The sequence below is a fragment of the Canis aureus genome, chromosome 22 (genome assembly GCF_053574225.1).
Source record: "Canis aureus isolate CA01 chromosome 22, VMU_Caureus_v.1.0, whole genome shotgun sequence".
In the NCBI taxonomy this organism is placed as follows: Eukaryota; Metazoa; Chordata; class Mammalia; order Carnivora; family Canidae; genus Canis; species Canis aureus.
Window position 1 is genome coordinate 50,124,623 of NC_135632.1, and position 3,066 is coordinate 50,127,688.

Genomic DNA, 3,066 nt, shown 5'->3' on the forward strand with positions numbered 1-3,066 from the left:
TATCTTGTGGCCCTGAGTGATGGCCTTCTTGAAAGAAAGCTAAGAGTCGCGAAAAAGCTGTTCTCCACTCCTAGTATCAAGTCCTTTCCTAAATCTGCTTGCTTTTGTTCATTCTCCAGGCTTTCATGTGGTATTTCCTTTATACTGTCCAGTGGGCGTTTGCTCTTAGCAGGTGCGCTGGTCCCCGGTAAGACCTTCCCCCGCTGTACTGGCAGCAGGGGTCCCGTTTTCCAGGGTTCTTTTGTACAAGTTTGAGACCTGGCTAGGTGGAGGCCTGTTGTGCTGTAAGACACACATATTATTTCTGTACTTCTTTACTTACCATTCGCCTGTTGTGGCCACATCTAGCAATCTGTGGATGTTTCACTTTACTGGAAAAATATAAGAATTAGCCAAGGCAGGAAAAGTGGTATGGTATTTTCACTGTTTTTAGGGAAGAGGCCCCACACTTAGCTGAGGTGAAAACCAAATATAGTTTGCAGTCAATATCCCCTCTGGAAACCACCGTTTCTGTCTTATCTCTCTAAAGCTGCTTTTTCTTTTATTTATTTATTTATTTTTTTGGCGCATCTATCTTTAGCTTTGACTGGCCTCATAGGCCTTGCTTACCCTGCCCACCAATGGCTCCAGGAACTTGCAACACGTCCCTGGTGCACTGTTTTTGGGCCCTCTGCCCTCTCTGGAATTTATTTCTCGTATTTATGGTTGGAGCCATGCTGGTTCATTGTAATCTAATAGCCCCAGTGCTGTAAATTTTTACTAAGCCAACAAAAAGCAAAAATGGTTAAATGCTTGAGAAATGCCAAATCCTCATAAATCAGGAAGGTTCCAACAATTTCAGTTGGTAAAGTACTGCAATACTCTGCATTACTCAGAATCCCAGGGCGTCAACTATAGGATAATATGAGTGAAGTCTGATTAGTCTGGAAATCAACAAAAATCTTGAGGTCTGGATGCTTTTCAACCTCTGCATTGCTGAGGGAAACTATTCATGGTTCCCTAAAACTAACCCATAAAAACTCTAAAAGGTGATGTTCCTGACATATTCCCTCCATGTCTACTGTGCTGATAACAAACGAATTTGAAAATAATGATCTGAACTAATAAGGGGTTTATTTACTACGCTGGCACTGAGGAAGCAAGTCTGGAATTCTGATAGTCACTGTCCTGTGATGTGTGAATTGGTGCTCTGACATCTACCTCATCATTCATCTTTGGCCTGTGGGAACAGGAGCCAGCCATGAAGTCAGGTGTCACACACATACCATTCCTCCACTATTGGAGATACTGCTGAGAACCCAAGAGGAGAAACAAGGCCTGAGCCCTCAAAACAGCCCCCACTGAGCCTTGCACGCAAAGCCCTGGATATGGGAAGATGCAGAGACTGTCTCTCAACATTCAAGCAGCTGGCATTCTCACCTCAGTTCCCAATCTGCCAGGTGGCTTAGAAATTGATGTCAAAGCAAGAGTTTCGTGGTTCTTGGGAGACACTGAGCAGCAAGAAATAAGCTGGTACTTATTTCATTCTTACTACCTGCTCTGTGTATCTCAGGAGGGCTTGGATTTCATCCTAAGGACAACATGCAGGTGTGGAAGTATATACAAGGGGTGGGGGGGAGTTGCACATAAAAGGTATCTCCAAAAACCATTCCCATTTTATGAAGGAGGAAAATGGGGGGAAAAAAACCCCTCAGAGTGGTCAAGTGACTTGCCCAAAATCACACAGCTAGTGAATGGTCAGCCGGGATGCTGGAATCAAAATAGTGTCAGCCCCCTTAGAGTTCTTTTCATTCAAAGTCTTCCTTCTGCAAAGTTTGCCAAATAATTAATAGTGTAGGGTTGGTCTGCCATGGTGTAGAGTGGGCAGGATCTTTATAGAAAATTATGGGCATGACAAAGGTAGATAACTTGGTTGTCTAGCAGAGTTTTGATCTAGATCTCACAAAGCTGCCAGGACCTTAGCAAGGCAGAAATAGCCTTTTTCTGAATGATTACAAGTTGCTATATGATAGAAGGTGCTCTAATAAATGTAACAGTACAGGCCAACACTGTATTCAATACCTCAGAGACTTCAGTGGAGAAAATGAGTGAGGGTGGGCTCTTCCCTGGGAGGTCATGGCTACTTGGGAGCCTGTTGCTTCTTTGTGTACTTTCGGCAGTTATGCTGTAAGGTAAATGCATCTGTTGCAAAGAGAGGAACTGGAGCTGGCCTGGGTGGGGGGATCAGGAAAGTTGAAGGAGGTAAGGCATTTGAACTGAAATGTCAAGAAGCTGGTGTTTTAATACGACTCATCTTTCGTAAGAACAAACATTTATGGAACACTAATTGTGTGCTACAAGCTTTGGAACATTATTCATTTATTTTTTAAATTTTTTTTTATTTATGATAGTCACACGGAGAGAGAGAGAGAGGCAGAGACACAGGCAGAGGGAGAAGCAGGCTCCATGCACCGGGAGCCCGACATGGGATTCGATCCTGGGTCTCCAGGATCGCGCCCTGGGCCAAAGGCAGGCACCAAACCGCTGCGCCACCCAGGGATCCCTGGAACATTATTTAATTTAACCCTGGTAACAGTTCTGTGGGAAGGTATACTTGTTGCTTGTTGGAGCAGATGCTATTGGTGACCTGCCCCTGGAGCCTTGGCTGGACTAGCTGCTAATGGCATTGGTGACAGTGGTTCATACTGACCTTTTTCTTGAGGACTGCTCTTGAGTGGCAGAAGAAGCCTTACCTGGAGTTGTAAATTGGATGGCAAAGCCAAGGAAACCTGTGGACAAAGGGAGAAAACAGGAAAAACAACTGGTGAGAAATATGAATGTTGGATTTTCCAGATCTATCTTCCATCTAATTGACATTACAGAAAGAGAGACTTTTTAACAATTTTATCTTAATAGAAAAAAAAATTTATCTTAATAGGAAAAAAAGTTCATTTTTAAAGGACTTTAAAAATATATTTTATTTATTTGAGAGAGAGAACACAAGCGGTGGGGTGGAGCAGAGGGAGAGGGAGCAGGGAGCCCAATGTAGGACTTGATCCCAGGACCCTGAGATCATGACCTGAGCCA